This window comes from Rhyacophila brunnea, unplaced genomic scaffold, assembly GCF_057557595.1.
Source record: "Rhyacophila brunnea isolate RB1 unplaced genomic scaffold, BYU_Rbru_1.0 scaffold_9, whole genome shotgun sequence".
Classification (NCBI taxonomy): domain Eukaryota; kingdom Metazoa; phylum Arthropoda; class Insecta; order Trichoptera; family Rhyacophilidae; genus Rhyacophila; species Rhyacophila brunnea.
The window spans coordinates 24,607,298-24,632,209 of NW_028233361.1; the positions used below are offsets into that span (position 1 = coordinate 24,607,298).

Consider the following 24,912-nt stretch of genomic DNA (forward strand, 5'->3'; position numbering starts at 1 on the left):
TCTGCGGAAACGAAATGTTGACATTATAAATAACTCCTCGCAGATTTGAATGCAGCTTTCTTTGCAGGCGAAAAATAAATGTCAATTTATTTTTGATAACAATTGTATATGGTGTATTAAAGTAGTAACACGTATTAAATAAAATTTTAGACCCCGCAGTGGTGTAGTAGCGATGCGCTTTACGCTGAAGCCGAAGGTGTTGGTTCGAATTATAACAATAATATACGCCATATATGATAAAATACCTGAACGAACGAAAGGTAAGATTTCTTAAAATATAAAGGGGTATTGACAGAACACCCAATACTTTGAGGTAAGTACAAGTAGTCGTTATCATTCGCGTTAGGAAAAGTTTTATCAAAGGGGTGCTCCGTGCTACATTTCCGGCAACAGAGTTGTTTTTCAAGTCGAAATCAACTACAAATTCTCAAACACTGATATATTCATAACTTCATACACAGACAGATTCAGTAATTCCATTCAATTATTGTATAACCGAACAAACGGTATCATTTATCATTTTAAAAATACGCAGGAAAAGCGCTATATGAGCACAATTAGGTACAATAATTATTATAAGTACGAGTATATTAAAATGGAATGTAGATAATAAAGAAAATGTTAGCCTGCTGTTTTGTTCTTGTTTCGGTTTCTTACTGTATATACTATTAGCGCAACGTGGCATGAAAAGGCGCATGCTAGGCATAACGTGGAAATACCACAAAATAAATAAATGTATAAGGTGGTAGATAAGAGTATTTAGCGATGTGATAGAGGTCATAAAGCAGATGAAGCTGTCGCTCGGCGAGTGGACACCGCTGGACAAAATATCGTCATAGTGTTACCCAATAGGTAATAATTAGAGGTGAGTTGAAAATACTGTCACCAGTTTGTGTACTAAAGTTTCGGATGAAACTACCCATACTAAGTATTTGTTGCCCAATAAACTTATTCCAAAAAACTTGTGAGATATCATCGCGAGTCGCTGTTCTGTGCACTTGCCAGTTGGTAGACTTTCAACACTATTGACATTTAATGCGCACGAACGAAATAGCACTTGAATATAGGTATATTTTAATTTATTAGTCTATTGCGTAATAGGTCATAAATTTTGTGTCGCAGCATATTTTGGTTGGTTTGGTTTTAGTTTCAGTTGAGTATGAAACTTTTGTCGCATACGCACGCCAAACGATCTATATAGTATTCCAAATACTAGTAAGTATTTTAGAACAAGTTTAAATACTAAGTATTTTTTTTATACTGGTAGTACCTAAGTATACTATAAGTCTTCAAAATCGACCAGTTTTCCCATCTCTAGTACTAACAGACCACAATGACCCCCTAAAAACCGACGGTGGACCGACGAGCTCATAAAGTTCGGTGGATGAACGTGGCAGCGAATAATTAGGGACTGAGAAGAGTGAGCGGGGGACATTAATCCAGTAGTGAACCGACCTTGGGCGATGACGATACTGTTATTTGCAATTTTACGTGTTTATAATAATGTTGATGGTTTTATTGAACAGCAAAACTTATATTTGGCTTACAAACAACACTAATTAATATGAACTGTGTTTATCTCACTGCAGACCCGGCAAATATCTTATGACACATTCAAAGCTTGTTAGAATATTCGTCATGTGAAATGACTTGGAACTAATTCAAGTCTTTCGTCTGTGCAGTCATTCTGTCATGATCTGAAAACATGCGGTGCCAAACTCCAGCCTGGATTTGAAACATAGATATGATATATAATTTTGAGAATATTTTCATATTCTCCAAGACTATGGCAGAGGCATTGTCACGAGCACATGAACAAGAAGATAATTGTATAAAGTAGAATATCACTTATACAATAGTACTCATAGAAATTCCGCCGGTGTATAGAGTAAATATTGGGGGTGATACGACATGGCTTAACCCGACGCTCTGCGCGACCGGAGTTCCTAATTTATTATTTACAAACTCAAAGGCAGATGTGACATTCGGAAGTGAAGAAATTTAAACACAATTTGAGTAAACACAAAAAATATACTAAAATACTATAATTTAAAAAAATATAAAGATGTATCAAATAAAATACATTCAATTGGTTTAGAGTTTAAAACAGAAATACATTTTTTTCAAATCATCAAATATATATCATCAAATAATCAAAAATATCAAATATCTTTCACCAAAAGCATTCACGTCCTGTCAATTGGGTTAGACGGGATCGAAGACAGTATCAAAAGCATTAGAACATTATAAATTGAATGTCGACAATCGACTCTTAAAAGTGGTATTAAAAAAAACTACGTACTCTACAGCTACACTAAAAGAATCCACTAATGTACAGATATAATCAAAACGATGGTAGTAACATTCACTAAATTGACTCCCCTCCGGGGATTAGGCCGGAACTGGCTTCTAATGGTCACACATTTCGCATGTTTGATACAAAGTCGGCAATCATAATTTTGAACTGAATGATATTACATAATAAGTATATCATAAAATGATAAAATCAGTGAGTGAACAACTTTAATTGTAGAATTTGTTTAACGCTTTCGCTGCTGAAGAGATAATGAGATTTTAATTGCCCCCTTTAAAATGCACGTTAATTACATCGATCGGCCGCCTGGTCATTACGCGCCGTATGCGTCTTCCGCGTCCAAAGTATTAAAGTATTACTAAACCGTAATTTGGAAACGTAGTATAAGAAATTTACTAAAGCTGTCTGCCGACAGAAACACCAGACGTTGAGTTTGAGACCCCGCCACCCGCCTCTCCACCCGTCGACCATAGAGTGGAAACTCAAGAGCTTTATATATATTTTTGTCGTTTTCCGAAAAACAGTAAAGTGAGACTTTGTTGCCGTATTCTAAGAGTTTCATAATATATATAAATTATACAAAATTTAACATTATTTAAAAATTAAGGATCACATTAATTCAATACTGATGGAAATTTGGTGAATGTGAACACGGTACCTACCCCGCAGGTATTATATTTTATATGAATTCGTTAGAGAAAATTCTTGGGTGAATTGCTGAAAACGACGACACACCACGGCAACACGACACACGATCGTCTATTTATTATTAACGTTTCTATTACGGAAATGGCAAGATTCAACTGTGGATGCCGCCCTCTGTTTGTTTGCTTTGTATTGCCTTTTTCAAACAAGCGCAATAATAAAACAGCGTCTTCCGCGTTATTTATTATTTAGCTATCGTTTTTATGACATTTTCGATACTTTGAAACAAGGGTAGTCGAATAGTCGACCTTTGTAGTAGTCCAAATGGCAGCCGATGGAATAATTCCTCCCTTCATATTTACAAAACAATCAAATCCATTATTTGTTTAGTAAAACTTCCAGACTCAATACAAACTACCATAAATGCATAATGATTACAATATACGAACATATTTATAATAAGGTTTATTTAATTTTAATAATATTCATTCATATTAATAATACTAAAAAGCAGGTAAGTTTTTATTGTAGTGTTGGCAATTAAGTCTAGTACCCATTGACTGGAACTTTTGTATTGTATACTTATTTATGTATGTACGGTTCTTACGATTATGTGTGACTTTTCATATAATAATGGTTCCCCATTCATAACGACGTTGCAGTATTATCGGCAGGTAGCAGTGTGATGTTTGCAACAAATGAATCTTGCGTCATATCATCGCAGGCGGCGAAACAATCCACGGTGGATACTGCCTTACTCGATCCTGTCGTCCCCATTTCAGTATATTCTTTGATCATCGTTCTTCCAACATACTACAGAGATTCGTATCAAAAACGTAGGGTTGGTCGTTCCAAGTACATTCGTTGGACATGATAAACCCAGTCATTTTCATAAATTTACACTGCACTGCATCTCTAACAAAAATATATGTTGGGTAAGTAATACTTATTTCACATAATTTACTAACTTTTACACAGTTAGCACCATTTATGTGATTGATACAATTAATTAAGTTCTACAGAAGCCAATTGAAAGTCATTAGGACAGGTAATCGCTACGACAATTACCTTTAGAATCAAATGGATAGGTTAAAAAGAACTGAATTTGTTGGGCAAACAAACGACGGGCAAATGAAGCGGGGGCAACACCGAATAAATTGAGCTGTGACTCGCGTATCTCAACGCAAGTCGCAAGTCGCGAGAGTTACGGGTGTTACTCTCCGCAGATCGATCATCTGGCGTAAATAGGCGGTTCAAAGTTTATGCGAGCGCCCGGGGCGGCAAAGCGGCGAGATGGCCGAGGGCGGGGAACCATAATTACGCTCCCGACACGTTAGTTGACTCTACTATTTTCCACTGGAGGTGATCTGTAATTCAATTTATTATGCACACACTAAAATCTAGTAAAAAAATATGATGAGAGGAAAAAGAATATAGTTAGTAATTTCAATACAAGTCGGTTTAGGGGAAGCCAGGCGGAAACCGCGCTAATTTTCACAGCCGATTTTGGCAAAATTTATGAATTCAAGCATGAAAACCTAACCTAACCTAACAAATAATCCAGTATATCGGCTATTATCAAAATTTGTTTGCCGCTGGTTTCCCTTAAACCGACAAGAATCGTAATATCTTACTATAATCTTTGGGAATTGCGTTAGAACGATGTATTATGCCACGTTGTCTCGTGGCAATTTTTGTCGTTCAACTGTCTGTCGAATGTTGGACAAGAAATCGAAAGGAATTTTTCCACGTATCGATTTAAGTTAAAAAGATCGTAATCAACATGGCGTTCAGTGAAACAAACAAGTTTGACGTGCCGATGCGAGATGTTATCATCTTGATTACTCTAGGCAACTTGGTGACTTCACTAGAATGATGACTCACTGTTGAACCGACAAAAGTAGATACGACCTCAATTTAGTTCAATTCAACTCACGAGTTGATCAACTTGAAATACGGTTCCCACTTTTCATTTGACTTTCAACTGTCATTCAACACTCGCCACATGACAACGCGGCGATTTATTGATTTCTCGAGAATCACGAGATTTTTTCAATTTACTCTCCATGCTGAATTTTCTTATAACCCAGAAATTTAAGAAATTATGTTCAGAATAAATGTCGAGAGTTTAAGCTTTTTTATGCATCAATTTCTTTAAGACAATTTTTTAAAATTACGATTGCGGTTGGCAGCTTTTTTAACCGTTACAATTGATATTTTTGTCGAGTAACATTTTCTAGAATTTTCGAGAAACTCATTGATGATTTCTCAAAAGTTCAGAAAGTTAATTTTACTTCACTATCTACATGTAAAGACAACTCCTACTAAATTTTCGGTTTAATTGTCAATCTAAAATATCTAAAAATCGAACATACGTATAATCATACTATATGTACACGTAACAGTGATTTAGCTCATGTATCGCGAGGAAAACTCTTCCCCGTTAAGCTAAGGAATGAATAACGTGTCAAGTTAGGAGACCATTCGTCTGCCACTCGGGCGTTTCAAGTTGAAGTGATTGAACTCCCAGACACAAGAATTCTCATAATAGAGACAGATTGACTTTTGATTTAATTATCGCAATCAAATGATATATTACTATTAATGCACTCTACGTCGTCTTCATGTCTGTCGAATATTAGACTATGTATAAGAAAATAATTTAGGTAGAGTTGCCACTTCATGGCTCTAGGATGAAAATGATGAAATATATTCAAAAAATATTATTTTGGTAATAAAGGTAAGGTAAGGTAAATAAGGTTCGATTCCTCAGGGGTGTCTTACTTTTTTCAAAAAGATTTTTTCTATTGGTTATAATATATTTTCTCAGAAGTGTTTTCAAAATTATGTATATTAAATATATTCATTTATTTATTACTACATATGTATATTAATACTAGTGAATATCACTGATCTAATTTTATGCGATGCAATCTGGCAAAGAGGCGTATGAGTGTAGTAAAAAGTGCAAAAACGTGCAAAGTTATGAAGCGTATAGGTACTCTACTAAGGATGCAATTTTCCGATTTTATATAGGTACTCGGATACGGTAAAATAATAACGGTGAATTATTTCATAATTTAACATGCCATTAAAATTAAACAAACATGCTCAACATAACTAGCTTTGAAGATCGAGATGATGATGTTAATTTAATATTTGATGGCAATTTGCAGGATGCTGATAATTTCCAAATGTAATATAATTTCTAAGACACAATTTTCCCCGTAATATGTAGTTTATTTTCCAAGAATTTTACTGTAGCGTGCATCACGATTTCTGATTATGTGATTTTTAAAATATAATGAATTACATCCTGATTAATCTAATTTATGCTACTAAGACACAGTGCTATTGGCTGATAATGGCGAAGCATGTGAACCAAAGTGAAGACAAAGAAATATGTACCTAATCATAAGTAAAAATTACAATAAATAAAGTAAATGAAAGTACGTCACTGCTGTGCGAAGGAAAGAAGATGGATTAACACAATATTATACAATAACTTTAATATGTTTGAGTTTTTGGAAATTAGTTGGATTAAAATTTTGTAGTCGTTCTGAAGATGGGGTTAAAGTCCAAAATAGCTGTCGACATAAAAAAAACTGAGGCATCGTAGAATTAACAAGAAAAAACTTTGTTGAATGGATTTCAAAAATCCGTTGAAATGGTCATCATTAAACAAACATGTATACAAATAATGTTTTACACTTCAGGTGTCATATTATTTATATTATGTAGGTATGTAGTGTAGTTATTTATCTCCCGAAGGCGCGTCCCCCACTCCACCGACCGCGAGCGCAGACCAGTTAAAGGAGCGATCCTGGGTAAAACGGTGAAACTTTGAAAGTGGAATAGGCAAATAAAACTTTGCTTCCGGTGGCGAAGACTCGATACTAAACGGCATACCTTGACATGTAAAAAATATTTTAAATACACGAGTTTGCTACACATTAAAATATAATACCATTTTACCGCGGATAATGCGAATTGATTTATTATTCCATCCGTTAGTAATGAAAATACTATGTAATAAAATAGTGACATATTTGAATAAATTAATTACTTATAAAATTACTAGTCTGTAATCGTAAGTTAGTAATATTTGTATAAGAATTAACGCCACACTTGGAAAATACGCGGCTTCCACAGAATCCCTGTCGTTCGCCAGTCTTCTTGCGTATTCTCAGTTATACCAGCATCCCGAAGCTCAGTCGTATACCCCCTTAGTGGCCTTTCAAGATGCCGGAATCTGTTTGAATAATGTTTATAATAAACATATTTGGTTAATTCTCAAATTTTCGCTTAAAGTCGGATTGCCGTGCATTACTCGGCGTTACTAGTTATAATAATATAGCACATCGATCACCGTCGAAATGTGTATTATTATTAGTTTCGATTATTATAAATAATTATAATCGTTTACTTCTATCCAATAAATTGTCGTCGCCACTGATATAATAAAGGCATTATTATTATGATAATAAAATACATAAGTGATCACTGATTAGTGATTAGTAACTTAATGATTGAAATCCGTTATTTCGGGAATGGGACAACTGGACTCCGGACAATTGGACGCCGCACTGTCGTATACGCGTATACAGAACGTAGACCAGGTATTTTAATCAGTTTCTATCGACTACTTAGTAGTTTTAATTCATTTTACTCTTAACATAATGTATTCTCTATTGCGGATTGAGAATTACCATGCCTAAGGCTTTATATAAAAAAAAAACTGTTTTTTCGTTGGAACTTAAACATATGCACGATTAAATCATTATTTACGTCTGCATATTTATATTCTCACCAACTATTAAATCATAATATAATCATTTAAATATAAATAATAATATTAAATATTTTTTTTAAAGTACCTATAAGTACCTAACGTCTATTTATTTTCGAATTCCGTGGCGTCCAGTTGTCCCGGCACCAAATCGTCCTAGAACCGTTATTTCAGTTTCAGTTCCATATGGTATTCATATATGCAAATGGGAATCGAATAGTACCTAATCAGATGAAAAGTCAACCTACGTTGAAAATATAGAAACGAGGAATATAATTTCACAATAATAATAATAATCCTGCAACACTGGGTGGTAAGAATGAATCAGTTATGCGTGGAACAAATTATGTATAACGAAGGTGAATAATACTCGAAATAATTTCTACGTTTCCACTTGCTTTAACGAGATTAATAATTAAATCAGAACGTGAGCAGGTACTTTGTTATTAAATTTATATCAAGTGGCAGTAAAGTACCGAAATGTTATACCTACTTATAATACTGTTTTCCAATTTAGAGAAATTAACGTTCAAAACAAAATTGCTAAGGGTAGAAAAATGATACCTACCTTAATGTTATACATTGGGTGTTTATTCAATTCTTAACTATCCTAAATGCTAATTTTTAGAAATATTTTTTTTTACATTAATCGATTCTCTAGGAAATTTCCAACATTTCTGTATAAATCTAAATGCATAGGATTATATTGAATTTAAGAAATAATTATTTTCATGCCACTTCTTAAGTATCCTAAGTGACATTATTTGCCAGTGTATTGAATTTTTCATAAATAGGTTCGTAATTTCTAAATTTCGCTTTCCTGTATGGTTTGGCGTTTAGGATAGTTTATAAATAATTGAATTATTGATTGTTTAAACCAGACATGTCCCATTGTCATTCTTCAACTTGACCTAATGGATAATATTTGGCTAAGAACACTGAAACTCTACAGTTTAAGCAACACGTCTTGTCTGACACAGACCCAATTTCCCATTCGTCGTGAAAATGGCAAGTTTTCTTTTGGGCACATTGTAAAACTCTAATACTACTCTGCAAAGAATCTACTGCACGATAGTAATGAGAAACTATGGCTCAATTTAAAGCGAGGAGGTTCACACCTTCTCTTTATCTTACGCCTGCGACATGCCTTGAGTGATGCAATACGAATTAAGTGATACGACGAGGTCACGCGAATTAATTTGAAAACGACTGAAGAAAGCTGGTTAACGAAATAAAAAGGAATGGTTCTTCTTAAAAATCTTTATAACACCTGAATGTACCGACACAATTTATACATGTTAGCAGCTCAATTTCTATGGGTATAATTTGATGCGAAAACATGTATTTTCCAAGTATGATTGAAGTAAAAGACTCTGTAATTAGAAACATTATTATCACGTCACGTAAGCACATGTGAGCTCGTTAAGAAAGTAAGTTTAAATGTGTAACACCTATATTGGCCACCTCACGCTACACCGCCGTGCCAGAACGTTTTTATTTTCAGCAAATTTCTACATTTTCGAGTCACGTGATCTCACGTATCTTTTTGGAAGAGATCTACAAATAACATGTAATTGACACAATGTTTTTGTAGGTTGTCAGTTTTTATTATCGAATGACATTCGATGACGATTCCAATCTAACATAAATGAGTTCACGTGACGTGATAATAATGCGTTTCTGACATTAATCTCATTTTTATTATTTAATAAATATATATTTTATTAAAATGTGCAGTATACAGGTATGTACACTTTTTTTTAATTAGATAAAAGGGGGCTCTTACGCCAAAAATGTGATTAAACTTTGAATTACTTAGGTACTTAATTGAATTTTGAATGGAATGTCTTATCTGTCACATAATAAATATAAGATAACCTCATAATCTTAAATTGTGGGATACAGAATTGATCTAAACATGATTCCCCCATTATAAGAAGTTATGAATTGATGTTTGCATTATATTTTCTCAGTTTGTTTATAAAATGATCAGCATGTTTGCTAAGTCCACCTGCTATCGCGCGGAGGCAGGGCCCAATTACATGGTACAAATGTCTTGCGGTCGAAATACAAGAGCTTTACAAATTACTGCAAACAATATCGGGCACACGAATGTTTGCAAAATATCCAACACCACCCAGAACTTTGCGCAAATTCCAAACAATACCAAAACATTATAATCTGCAACCGAGGAAAGTTTACTTAGAGATAGGATCGAATTGTAATAGAATGTGAACTGAATTACGCTGGGCAAAAATGTACACAGGTTTTATCGCTAGTACCTACGAATACGGCATAACGATAAGTTCATGCACATATGATATTGTATGTTTTGAAAAAAAAAGATTCGAATTGATTGAAAATTGAAAACGAAATATACACATTGTTAGTAGGTACCTATATATATGAATGCGACAATATTTAAAAAAAAAAAAGGGTATGTGAAATAACAACATACGTGCACTATGTTTTTTAAGAGAGTCAGTGTTTATTGGTGGTATTCATGATAAAACCCAACGTGCGTCAATGAACATAAGTACACATTATAAGATGTTTGAAGTTATTTTTTTTTCACAATTTGAAAATTACCAAATCGAAAATAAATATAACTTTGTTAAATATAATAATTACAAAACCATACAAATAAAGTAGGTTTAAAAATCAATAGTTTTGAATTCCTAGATGAAAATAAAGAGGTAATAGGCAATAAGACATTAATTAACAACATTTTATACCACAATTAATCCTCATTCTTTACTATTCCACATAAAAATTTTCTACCCCATCCACACAATTATTACTTGAAATTAACAAAACGTGGTATGGTAGATGCATGTTGAGCATAAGGCACAGTGATATAAAAACAGGAAAAAAAACAAAACATAGGGGCGTAATACAATACCTCGTAGTCCGGCCACATGGTCACATTGCCATAAGATCAGATCATCGCTGGGAAAATCTGATAAACAAGGATAAGGATTTAAAAAGCCACCAAAAGATGAGGAGGTGCTGGACTGATAGTGATGAGATAGTCGAGTCGCTGAGATGATGTTGACGTTAATACCAGTTAATTTAGGGTAAGATCATATATGTTATTTTCAGTTAGATATTATCAAAATCGATTGTTAAGCTACATGACGGGGTTGCCAGCCGGTGGTCAACATAGAGACACAGTAAATTTGTGCGAACCATGTGCGAACACTCAAACGCCTTGAAGTGTAAATATTTATTATGAACGATAACGTATTTTAGCAGACAATAATAGGTTCATAAATTATGCGATTGCAAGAAGTACAGAAGTACGAGGTCATGTCATCTCTTGTCAGTCGGAGATATCTCTGTTAGACGGTGATCATTTCGGACGACGCCCTCTGAGAACAGTGGCATACGTAAATGTATACAGATGCGGTATCACTATTTTTTATAAATACTGTTTTTGCGGTATGAATAATATCACGATGTCTTATTGTCAGATACACGATACGTTGATATATATGTTTATACTAATGGACAATAATATGACATTTATAATAAACTATGTTGCGCGTGTTTCCAGTCGGACGGAAAATTGTGTAGATTTCCACTGATTATTTGTTTGTTTTAGAACCAATTAGTCCCGTTTAGGCGACTGAATATGAATGTCCGAAACACATCTGGTTTCGAGACAAATTTATTGATACTTGATTTGCTCGTGGGGAAACTTATATAAAAATATGGTTCTAGGTTAAATATATTTGTCTATAATAATATAATAAGTATGCAAACTCAACCAGTTACGAGATGAAATTTTAATTTTTAAAGCCACTTCCGTATCAACTCATTAAATTTGGAAATTAATCCGATATTCGGCCGCCTCGAAAATTATCCCGCCTTGAAAGAATTTCTAATTAATTACAATTAAATATAAGTGAAATGTATATTTATTTTATCAATTCTATATTCTTAATTTTCGCCTTCCTCACCGCTTGAGTTTTGACTCCATTACAATGTATCACTGGAGAACAATCTGTCACCAGTATATTATTAAATCAATACCTACGACTAATTTTAGCAATTAAAAACAAATAAAATTATTCATCATTCCACATTATTCGAAATCCTGAGAGATATTAACCTCTGCATCCAACCATTCAATAGAAGATTGTCATCAAGAGAGACCGCGGCAGAAGAAGAGCACCCAATTTCTAGTATCTCAGAGACTGTATTGACCATAATACAAATACAGGTTATTAAATTAAGTTTAATACCGGATGGAAATAGATTTACAATTGTAATTTATTACCGTTTTGTATTTTTTCCAATAAATTTAGCGAACTGGGTTCCGCCAAGATGCGAAAAGGCGAAACCCAACTCGCTACAACGACCATGAAATGGAAACGTACTGATCTGTTATTGATTAGAATAATACAGTTTTCGGTAAAGTGGCCATTATTATTTTTCTTTAAAAGTTTTAATCACTTGATATTCACCACATGTGAACATTGATTTACGACGTGTCTCGTTAACATCAATAATTACGAGTATCGAAATTTGTAAGAGCTTACTATTATTATAATAGAGTAAATGAGATGTAATTGTTAATGGGAAAATGGTAATGATTGGGCAGTAGTTATGGTCAAAAATTACTCATGATCATTATTGGTTCTACAATCTGATCTGGATCTTGACCGCCTCACAAAGAAGTTTTGTAACCGTTTTTCTTTCTTTCTTTTTTTTTCGAAAAATGGATGCCAGACATTTGCTTAACTTATTATGTGCATACTATACTCAAAGCGAAGCTGAAAAACAGTGAAAAACAATATATGAATTTGCTAGACACTGGATTCGAACCCAAGACACACGACAAGCGAACACGTCACCACCAGGCTATCGCGGGTGAACGGTTTAAAATAAGTAGCAACTATAACCCTACCTGCAACCAACATTGAAGGCCAAAAAGATAAATAGAAAAGAGTTTATATAATAAAAAAATAAGTACGCACTTGAATAAAATGGCTACTCTATGCGCAGCTTGATAACCCTGTCATTGTTATCAGAGAAGTGATAATGCAGAAGACATTCGGCAGGGTTCATTAGGCACCCTGCCCTCGAAGGTTCGACGGCCGGGATCTTGACAGGGGACGGGGACTTACAGACTTGGACGGAGAAGGTTTAAGATTAAGGCGGCCGTGAAGTCAAATGAAAACGAATGCGAGACGACCTCCAGGATAATGCGGATCCATTCAATTCAGTCGTTGGAAAGATTTTCACGCTAGCTGAACGAAGGTACTCACATATATTTCAATAATGCTGCATTTTATCGCGAAAATAAATATACTTCGGGATGGCATACGGTACTAAACGCGAGTCTAAAAGTACTCATAGACTTTATATGTAATATTATGCAGCAGTACATCTTTAAAAAAATATATTTATGGTAGAGAAACTTCTTTTTAAATAAATGCATACCACGAACATTGCCATAAATTATGATTTAAACGTTGTCTGATTTATATATAATATTTTTAACAACAGAAATAGAATTTTAGTAAATAAACTTATAAACTAAGTGAAGGGGGATCCTTATACCAGGAGAGGCAACTAGAGCAAAAATACGAAGCTTGCAATTTGAGACATTTTTTCGATAATTTCAACTGTATTTAATTAATAAATACGTACCTATCTGAAAACATTAAAATAAAAATATTTTTTTTCAAAGATAAACTAACAATTGTAAAAAAATGTGAATTTGTCACATATTTATGGTCACAGTTACGTTATTATTACATATATTTTATGGTCATATTTGTTATTTAAATTTAGTTTATTAAGTTTTCTATGTTTTGACATATAGATTTTTGACTAAGTCATAGTTTTAATATTTTTGAAGTTATACTTCTTTAGGCGCGTTTGGGAAAACAGATCAGAGTGTATTTTTGGCGTGGGACGAGTTGCGCGCGGAAATGTAACGCATTAATTTGGCGTGGGACGGAAGTTTTGCCCGCCGATGCAACATAATTTATTTTGCGCGGCGACGTTCGGGTGTTCTAAATGCTGGAGGTTTGTAATTTCCAGCTGTGATATTGAGGGCTGTGGCTTGGGCCGGTTGGGTAAAGACTGAATGTTGCAACTTTTATTTATGATAGTCGAAATAGCGGTTTGCTAAATTTTTCAAACAGAGGTTTTGAGATTTTTTTCTTCCAAAGTAGGTACATTCTGCAATATTATTTTGTTTTTTTATTTTTTGTTTTGTTACGCCAAAGAAGTATAACTTTTTATATTTATTTTAAACAACATCGATTTTTATAAAAATATAAATGTGTATAACTTGAAATCCTTTTTATTTATATCAAATCGAGCTCAATATTGGGACCATATCTAAAATTAAACACGCATATTACATGTACAATATGTATTTAGGTGCCAGTGGCGTGGGGTGACATTTGCTTGCAGGGATGTCATTAAAAATAAATTGAAAAATATTATTTGCGACATTTAACTAATTTAATCTTGGCAGGCGGGCGATGACTTAGAATTTCGATAATATTATAGTGCGTGGTATTGCAGGTAGGTATCTGCGATATTCTAAAATTATTTACTAAAGTATTAATGCTTTCGAACCGTTTGAACAAATATATGTAAATAAAAAAATACTATCGTTTGAGGGTTTTGGAATTTGAATTTAAATTCTAATTGATTTTAGTTTTGTGTTATTCTGTGGTTGAAGATGCATCGAAGAAGTCGCTAAAAAATACTCGAATGGAATAGTTACACAACTTAAATTAATTAGAATTTAAATACAATTCAGAAAAAAATCATCCTAGAATTGAACAATAAACACATAGGTACTTACTTAATAACGTTAATAAATACAGAAATAATCTATGATATTAAGATATTTCATAGATTATTTTTGGAGACACTCTCATCCCTTCCCTTACAATGAAAGTAAATCAATTACCCAGAATGACATGGAAAAGTAATATTTTCATATTTACGTTATTTATATTGTGGATACTTTTGCATATTGTCCTGCCATCGGCAGCGAAGAACATTCATAATTCATTCTCCATAATCGTCGATCATAAAAGTAATTTATATTTCAGAAAAAACTGACGTTTAAAATGAACAGAAAAAACACCAAACAATAGAAAATTCAGAAAAATGTTCTGGGAGACTTTTTGCAACAACAAAAAACAAACAAATTATTTGTTTAAAGTTTTCTGATTTAATAAACGTCGATCGTATATTTATCACGTCATGGCGAGAACGCTTACGGTTTTCCAATAGCCGACCGACTCGATGCGGCAAATCTGGCTTGCGACATTTCTCGGGGGAGTACGATTACATTTTCCAGCCACTCTAAAACACATCCACAGTAGGTACTTAGTGACTAACATTTCGGGAATAACTTTTGATAAATACAAAAAGTCATACATCACGTAGTTTTAATTTAAAATACCATTTGCTACAGACTAAATATAAAGTATAATAATGTAGCAATTTTCACTGACATCGGGAAAATCTCTGAAATATAACTATTACGTATGTAATACCTTGGACCGTATGGGATTTGAACACATCTTTTCGTTTTATAATACGTAGGTACGGTAACTGAGAATGTTTTCAAATTCCAGAAACATATTATGACAACTGTCTTAAAAATCGCCATCGTTTTCCTATTCCGGGGATATCATTTTTTAACTGCGCTTTATGTAATGTGGGATTAAGTAAAAAAATGAACTTTAGTAAGGAGTCTTTTCGTATCAAGAATTTTGAGGGCAGGTCGTACGTGTGGATGTATTGGCAACAAGTTCATTATTTTGTTCATCTATTGGCAGCCCCAACGACAAAGCGGAGGTTCACTTTCTAGTTTGAAGTCTGTTGCTTTGGTTACATAACATACTATGTCGGAATTTCAAAGTATTTACGTGATTATTCATCTTAAACAATAAAATAAAGATCAATGAATTGTTTTGGTTGCCCACATGAAATTACCGTCAAAATATCATCCCACGTCACACTGGTATTTTATATATTGAAATGTCTGCTTTGAAACGGCAATAAGTAGGCATGTGAAATGTAAAAATGAAGTCGAATTTATTTATACACTAATCAATCCTTTGAATTAAAGAATTTCAGATAAATTTTGGTAATATCTGTACATGTAATCGTGTATGTAATTAACTAATTGGGTGAATTAAAAATTATAGTAGTAATAGTAGAAGTGTGAAGTTCTCTTCAAATGAACCTGCAATGCGAAGTCACTTCTAGCCAACTTTATTATAGTGGTACAACTTAACCTTGAAATTGCACATATTGCGATTTCTTCTACTGCGTACGAATAACATAGAGTACATTTAATTTTTGTTACCGTTATTATTTCCGACTGCTCTTAGATGAAGCCTATTGCATCGTTTTCTCTAGCTCGGCGTCGCTCTACGTCATATTATTATAGACCAGACGATTTTTTTGCTTTAATTTTATAACATCTCTATAAAAGAAGGTTTATTTTCAACTTAAATTCCTTTATTTTTTGTTAATTTTCTTGTGCCTTTTCTCTCCCCGGCACTTTGCATTAGAGTAAAATCAGTAAAGTCAGTCAAAGCTCACTTGAGAGCGTGGCGACCTCAGTCTCGGGTAACTGCTCCTGGGACATTACCAGGCGTAAACAACTGTACAGATGCTTCACATCAAACGTAGTGCATCGTGATATGCTCGATTAAGACCGAGTGTGGGTTTGGTTTGGAAGGCGTGTTTGTGGTTCCTTTTCAACAAATTTGGGATTAAATACCTACGTGGTATGGAATATATTGATATTATTTACATCACAGTTTAAAAAATAAAATTAAGATTACCAAGAATGAGATTAAAAGTATTTTTTTTAACATAATAATTACAAGATAAAAAGAACTTTTTATATATCACGTTTTGAAATTTTCTGTTGAATCATTATAAACTTGACAATTTTATGTATTAATAAATACTTTTTTTGTATTTGATAGAAATACTGAATAAATATAGAATACTGAAATTTCATTTTGACATTTCATATTTATTTCCATAGTAACGCACGTATATATTAAAAATTTAGTTGCTAGGACCCCCTTGGCAACCAATAATAGTGTTTTACTTTTTACGATTTTTTTTCCGAAACATACAAAACAGAATTAACTGAAAATGAATTCAATTCTGTTTAAAGATGGCTAAAAGTATTAAAAGAATGCATTGTAATCGTGTTCTGATATATTCTAAAAGTTTCAAATGTCTAGCTAGTCGGGAAGTTAGTTAAAAATCTTCAATCGTCCAATACAAATCTTGGACAAAAAAGAAAAAAAATGTACTGGACAAACAAGAATACGAGCTAATAAAAACGTGGTAAAAATATGATAAATTAGTTGCCTGGTTACATCCCTATATTTTCAAAGATTGTTACTTGAATGGCATTTTATTTGCCTGCTGATATTATGACCATGGATTTTCCATGATTTAAACAGATTGTTAAATTGTCTGATTTGTAAACGCATAGTTATTAAGTTAAGTTAAGTTAATTCTAACTGAAACCAAATAAATATACGAGTAATATGTTAAATAATAATGCATACCTACCTGAACATTCATAAAATTATTCATATTTAACCAACTTTATATTTTCTAACTTCTTACATAATATAGTGCCTAGCAAATGTCTGAATTAGTTATTAATTGGTAGAATAAATTATATCATTTTTTATACACTTATTTACAAAGTGATAGCTGTTACATCATTATCGAAAAATAAAACAATTGCCTATGTACTTTCATCACAGAAGGTGGCGAGGTCTTTTTTCTAATTCACTCTAGTAATTTATAATTTATACGAGTATCACAAGAAAATCGTGAAGCATTTTTGGAAAACGTATTATAGAAATTAATTTTAGTTTGAAATAAGTTATTACAAATTCAAACGCTAATTAAGTATATATTTCAAAGCGTAATACCGAGAATCTTCCATTTATTGTATTAGTATTGCCGTAGATCTTTTAAGTATTATTAATTTCTAAGATAATCATATAATCGCATAATTGTTAGAGTATTTTTAAGCTTAGGTTGTGATGAGGGCAGGGCGTATTTCGATAATCCTCGTAATCATAAGTTTCTTATCAGTTAGTAATTAGGCCTATAAATCATAATGCAGACAGGTGATGGTTACTGTATATATATTTTCAGCCGGGGTCGATCCACTGCTGGATGAAGGCGTCTCCCAGCTCCCTCCACTCTTCTCGGTTCCTTGCTTTTCTCTGCCACGTACTTCCACCAAACCTGAGAAGTCCGTCAATCCAGCGGGTTTTGGGGCGCCCCTGTGGCCGCTTAGTGCCCCTCGGGCACCACTGAATGACTATTCGTCCAGCGGTTGTCCGTTCACTGGGCGATATGTCCGGCCCACCGCCATTTCATCAGTTTGGTGACCTCTATCACATCTCTCACTCTTGTTTGCTTTCTTATCCATTGGTTTCTTCTGTGGTCCTTGGGCGTTATACCCAACATGCACCTTTCCATGCCACGTTGCGCAATTCTCAATTTTTGGATCTTTGGTTACTGTATAGTCAAGTACAAAAAGGACGCGTAAGCCAATCTTCGCCACTAATACATAGGTAAATAGTAAATGTAACTTGGGAAGAATTAAATAATACAGTACCTACCTAGATTAAGCTGTCAAATTTGATTGGATTATATTTTGACGATTTTTGAAAAAAGAAATGCTGAATATTATTTTCGAAGGCTTTTAAATAATGATGGGTGTGAATCGAACGTAAATTCAGCGTCTGCAATTTTTCATTTCGGGGTTGTCAACCTTTGGTAGGATGAAGAGTGAGAGGTGTGTTGTAAAAAGTTGGTTACCCCCAAATTGAATAGTAGGTAAGTAATTCAAGTTTAGGTTTTGTTATAGTGTGTCTTCGTCTTTGCCAATCATTGAAAAGCAACCGAGTTTTTTTATAGTAGGTACTTTTTGTAATATGCTATATCCACTCAGTACTTCAAGGCAGCATAACACATTTTTACATTACGATCCACAACATAAGGACTCCCTATTAACGAAGCATTGGTAGCAAGTCGAAAAATGCACATTTATATTTTTTACCAATCTACGATTGATTAAAACAATAATTAAATACGCAAAAAATCGGAATAAATAAATACATACCCGATGATTCGCAGAAAGAATATTTTGGAAGCACAGCGCACTGTTAATCCAGCATAGAAGTTTTCTGTAATAAAAAAAATTGAAACAATTGAAGCATTTTGCAAAAATGAGTGATAAAACAATCTGCAAAAACTGAAATTAATACTTTTGACTAAGAGAACTTGATGAAAATAAATTAAAATTGGTTCTAAGTTTTCTAAAATTTTATTAATATCGGTTTTAGTGACCCGGTGTTTCGCCTTTTGAAATTTGCAGAAAATATCCGCCTAGAGTAAATACACAACCTAAAAACATTTTATTTTCTTATATAGTACATTAATTTAAAAGTATTTTTAATTCACTACTATTACATTTTAATGACCTTTTAATATGAATATTTGGTGCACAAAAAGCGAGGTAATTAAAATTTTTGTCAGTTGTATAAATTTACCTTATATTTACGTATATATGTAAAGGCTGAAGATCCCTTAAGGTGAAATTAGAGTAGCTAAAATAAACTCCTATTGAATAAGGAGGACTAGAATGAAAGAAGAATTAGTTAATTTCATACATAAATATAGAAATTCACATTTACAGTAAAGTAGTCGAAAGATCTACCTTCTTTTACCGAGAAGTGATCTTAGACTTATCTCCCCTTTAATTCTGCAGATAATTTAAGTCCATATTATAATATTGTTATAAGATAAGTACAAATTATTATATTAAACGCACGTTGCTTCATAAGCTGCTATTAACTTAAGGCATAATGAAGCTTTCGTAAAACAAACTTAAAAATCTATTTAAAACTGTGACTTAATAGCACTTATAAGAAATGTAAATTGTAGAGAAAATCTTTATATTTCATTATAAAACAAAGCTTTGTATTTCGTTATGAAAGCTTTTGATTTTATAACGAAATAAATAATATACTCTTTAGTATAGGTAATCGCTTACGAAAGACTGAACATTTTGCAATATTGGTATACTTAATTGACTTTTATTTAATCAATACCTACAAACTTACAAAGGCGTGTTAAATGAAGGCTACGGAAACTTTATAAAATAAATAGTAATTAAATATTCTATTATATATTATAGTGAAAATATGTAATTAAAGCATGAGTTTGTCACTTACTTTGCTTTTGAGAATTGGCGTAGAAAATAAACGGTATTACGTGAAAGCTTCAGTGAATAGTATATATTATATAGTATCGACACTATTTCGTATAGCAAATGTCTAAAGATTTGCACAAAATATGTATCTTTTGAAAAACAGATAATTTTTTCGCATTTTCGTTTAGGTATAATATCTACAAATGTTTTCTCTTTATTAATTGATTTACAGATTAAATCGCTAATGTATTACTTATAAGTTAAAAAATGACAGCAACATCTTCTCATTCGATAAATGAATTTTTGCGAGACCCACTGCCGCTTCATTTCAATAATTGTAATTTATTTTAATTAACATAAATGATTGATAATAATTATAGCATTATATAAACTTCGACGCACATTTCGGAACCCATACTTGATAAAGCAATTTTATAATTATGTGGTGAATCCAAAGTAATGATTTTATAAAGTAAACTAACTTATTCATGACTACCTTACCTTCTAAAACAGTAATCGAACTAAGCATACGGCTTATTTTAATATACGTAAGTACTTGGGTTAGTTTTTCTACACAGTAAATAATAATAAATCCGCTATATCTTTTAAACCCTTGAATATTAAAATAGCCAAACTACGCTACTGTGAAAATGTAGGGATACCTAGCCAATAGGTATAACAGGGAACGTTTACTATAAAAAAGCTAAGTCTAGACTTCTCTCGCAGAGATACAAATGAACACTATCTAGCTATACTATCTACGTGGATTCTACGGTGTGTGAGCCTCGCTGAAATCTATTTACGTTTCAATAGAGGCTTCACAACACGCTATCGGCTATGATCAACATAGAATTGGTAGTGTATCGGTCACATCGGTTAGAGATGTGTATTCAACCGAATAAAGGTACGACCAATGGAGTAGATTTCAGACGGAATCCAAAGCCATGCAAGAATTTGGTTTAATAGTCAATCTCCAAATGCATTTGACTCAAGTTAATTCAAATTACATTAGCTAAATTACTTAAAACATCTGTCAGCTTCCAATGTATACATATGTGAATGAGGAATACCGCTGGAAAGGGTATAAAATAGTCTATAAAAACGTATAATATTATATGGTAAACAAACTGTGAAGATTGTCAATTTACATGTAAACATATACAAAGTGAGTGAAAATGCAATTAATTATTGATAATTTAGATTTAGATGTAAAAACAGAGTGATCGAAAAAAATGTGATGAACCGTCATTAATCCACAAGTCAAATATTATTTTACATTGCTTATTACGCTCTATATCTTTTTTAGAATGATAACGAATGCAAAAAAAGATAGGTAAGATGTTTGAAAAATAATAATCCCAGGATTGCAATCCCTAATGTACACATATAAAGTAAGAAAATAAATTAGATCAGTGGCGCCTTTAACCATCTCGACGAACGACTGATCACATTAAAATTTGATTTGAACTGTTTCGAGGCCCATTTTAAATATTTTATTCGATCGATTGCGTTATTTACGTCAAAGAAAATCATCGCTGAATAAGACTACATATATACATACAAATAATAAGGAGTAGATATTTAAATGTTGTATAATGTTAATATAACCAGTATTTACAAGGTAAAATATTTGAATCTCTTATCAACGTCAATAAAAAAGTTAAATGTATCGACAGGCAGACATAAAAATCTCGAGAACTTTACTGGTTAATATGTTATGATATCAACGCGAGAAGATAGTGAATGACTGGCAAAATTGAACGATGGATACATATTATGATTTCATGAACATTATGGTGAAGCAACAATCACGAAAATGAATTTCTCCAATTGACCCACTCGTTGATCTGATACAGAATTTAACACAATCGAATATTCATTTGTCCAATTTAAGTGGTGTCCATAAAAAAGTCTATTAATATTTCGTATCGAAATACTTACATAGCAACGTTGTATTGACTACTTAACCTAGTTAAGTAATTAGTCTGAAAAAAAGTTAAGTATGTAGACACAAAGAGCGTGGGTACTAATTTATAAAATGTAAATTTCAATTTTTACTCATGAGTGAATGAATGTAATGTTGTGAATAGTAAGTGAAAAAATATACATTTTATTTTATAAATTGAAACGTTGATGAACACAAAAGTAAGCAACATCATTATCTTAAACTAACGACATACATAATATGTACAATTTGTTATAATCTTTTAATAATAAAGTACCATACAATGTATTATATTAAATTAAGAAAGCTACAATTTTTCAATTATCAGATACCGTAAGTATCTAGACATGGAAGCCATTTTGTAATTGAAATGACAGATAAGCTTTCTAAGTATTATTAATATTATTATATTATGAATTATCTCAATAATTCGTATCTACTTATAACATAACGAACGCTATTGAAGCTGAATAGAATCTTGATTGAAATGAATGGAAAATATTTTAGACATCTTCGTATGTTCGTGCGGACAAAGAAAGTTATTTTTTCTTCAAATAATAGACGTATTTTTTTCCAATTTATAATAATTTTAATATGATACGAGTATTATATATTAAATGCCACTGGCTAGTCAGACATTTTTTTATTCTTTTGAATTTATTTGATTTTAATTACGTTATTAGTGATTAAATGTACCTATAATTGGTAAGATATAAGAGAGTAAGCCAATATTAACCGAATTCGAAATGATTGTTTAGAAATTTCTGCGCGATTGGTAAAACTCACTGCCAGTATGGCAATGGATGTAGGTTCACTAATTTCTGTGCAAATGTTTTCCTTCAGCTGTTAAACTGAAGTTGGCTTATTGGTATCTATCTTGTCTTTTAAATGGCCCCACAAGAATAACTCTAGCGAATGGGGAGGTTCTCCATATTCTCAGGTAGAGCCTCAAAGGTTTCTTCAGTGCGGATAATACGATATCTATCCTGGGCGATCTGACACTGGTCACAAGCTCTAAAATCGGGCGATTTCCGTACCATTATATGTGCACTGGGTGGTATTCTTAGATTTAAAAAAATCTGCAATATTGTCATTGAGTCAGAATAATTGACGATTCACTTTTCACGTAGAAGAAAAGTTATGATTCTTTACATATACCGAGTATATTGTCTTCATTTGAAAGGCTGTAGGTATATATTATAATGTTAGTCAATTTATTAATATGTAAGAAGGCGACAAAGTTTGCGCGATAAAATAAAAACGTAAATCTACAGTAACCTCAACGAGTAGATCGATAATATAGAATATAAAACACCCTTGAAAATCACAGTCGCAAGTCGTAAGTAGCAAGTAAACAAACTATTGGCATTTTCGATTATATGTAAAAACAACAAATAATATTATTATGTAATAAGATTCGGAAGCCGATGAAAATAATAAAAAAAATGTTTGGAATATTTTCGCTCGCAGCGTTTTGTTTTTCTTTCAGAATAATAATAAAAAAAACAACCCAGCCGACTGTTTGATACGACTAGGAAGGAGTAGGTTTATTTGACTGTAATGCCGGTTTTTTATTATTTAATTTTTCCTCTTTGTATTTTATGTTGGCAGTGAATTTATTGTATGATAACATCCGCAAGACAGACTTTCGCTAGATAGCTGTCAAAGTTAAGTGACTGACTCAGTAGTAGAATCTCTAAGTTAGTTTGGGAAATCTTTACATCGTTGTTGTTATAATAGTAGGGTGGCGATCAAAATAATGACAGGTCAAAATCCTGACATTCCTGACATATTGTCACTCTAACCAAACTCTAACTTCTGAAGATTGAATCAAAATATTATGCGATGTTGACAATATGACAGAGTAGAATATCGGGAAGCCAACACTCAGGTCAAATTCTAATAACAGTTGATTAACTTTTCTATCTCTACTTAATTAAAATTGACTATATTTAGGGGGCTTAGGGTGACAAGGGCGAAACTACAAAACAATGGTTTTGAGATAAACACAAAAACAGTCTTCTTTTAAGTAATTTTCTCCTTAAGGCTATACCTCAGCTGAGGCATGGTCTGAAAAGATCGTGACTAGGCGATGCGCGGATTACGGGTGCAAATGACGCAAGCCGAACGAAATATAATTTGTCATAAAAGTTCAACATGCGTCCTTTTTATGTTATGTTTATTATTATATTCGTAATAATAATAGTATATTCATTGACATGTTTTCTTTTCCAAGTACATGCGGAACGCTTTTTAGTCGTCTTTACACGATTAAAGAATATATTTATCCGACTCCATCACAAAAGAAATTGACGTGCGAACAGGTCGACTGACCCTCTCTGAATAGTAACGCGGCCAAAATTTCGTTCCACATAGTGTTGAAAATTATTTGCCGTTTCACTTATGTACCCTCTTAAGACATATTATTTTTATCAGTAAAAATACAGTTGAGAGTGTAAGGTTTTGGCTTTATAATGATTTTATTTGTAATGATGTAATAAAAGTGATTTTCGGAGCCAGTTCAATGCTTAACTCAAAACCGTGATTATTGTAGTTTCGCCCTTGTCACCCTAAGCCCCCGAATTGTGATGCTTGTTCAAATGAGTGTTGTAGAGTCATGGAGCCTGAAGGCAAGGGAACGGAAGGCAGTTGATGCCTTTAAAATGTGGCGTTGGCGCCAAATGCTTTATATTTCTTGGACAGAGTAAAGGACGGACCAGTCAATCACCCAGAGTCTACAGATAAAGGACCGCCTCTCGACAATATGTTTAAGAATCAATCTGCAGTTTTTTGCACATATTGTTAATTTATTACTTGAATTTACAAAATTATAGTATAAACAATATTGAATTCGACATCTTGTAATGTAATTATAATATTCATACCAGTAGATGTTTTGTCTTAACTAATCATGATTGAAAAACCAAAGATAAATCGAGACAGATGGTAAAAGGTTTTTCAAA

At 32.7% G+C, this 24,912-nt stretch overlaps 1 protein-coding gene across 1 annotated transcript in view; it reads right to left on the bottom strand.

Annotated features, from left to right (window-relative positions):
* LOC147063423 (tyrosine-protein kinase Src64B-like) overlaps positions 1–24,912 on the bottom strand; it is a 289,724-nt gene that overhangs the window by 134,519 nt on the left and 130,293 nt on the right. The window contains exon 3 of the mRNA XM_085960121.1: positions 18,913–18,976. The gene's annotated coding sequence lies outside the window, so the exon portion shown is untranslated. The remainder of the gene's footprint in view (positions 1–18,912; positions 18,977–24,912) is intronic.